General features: G+C 32.5%; 1 protein-coding gene across 1 annotated transcript in view; it reads left to right on the top strand.

Moving 5' to 3' along the window:
• The window catches only part of LOC119592688 (vesicle transport through interaction with t-SNAREs homolog 1A-like), a gene marked incomplete in the record, with an annotated part of 13,837 nt that overhangs the window by 8,765 nt on the left and 4,767 nt on the right, over positions 1-305 (top strand).

Genomic DNA, 305 nt, shown 5'->3' with positions numbered 1-305 from the left:
TGTAGCTATAAATTTGTTGTCATTGGGTTAAAAATTGTCTTTATCATAGATAAATTATTTGATTTTTCCTAAAAGTTTGCAAAGGGGATCATATTATTGCGTGGAGGAGGAATATTTAATTTAAAGTACCAAGAATATGCTTGCTGTTATTATTCTTATGCTTTCTTTTTTTAAATAACACTTTTTTTAGAAGATGGGGGGAATTCCAAAATTTTCAATTTGGGCAACTGGCAAAACTAGAAAAAGAGGATTTAAGAGCCCTTCCTGGGGGGAAGTTTTTTTTTGGGCAAAATCAGGGGTTCCCC

This window comes from Penaeus monodon, chromosome 30 (assembly GCF_015228065.2).
Source record: "Penaeus monodon isolate SGIC_2016 chromosome 30, NSTDA_Pmon_1, whole genome shotgun sequence".
In the NCBI taxonomy this organism is placed as follows: Eukaryota; Metazoa; Arthropoda; class Malacostraca; order Decapoda; family Penaeidae; genus Penaeus; species Penaeus monodon.
Note: the sequence above shows the minus strand (reverse complement) of the source record. Positions and strands in the feature narration are given on the sequence as shown.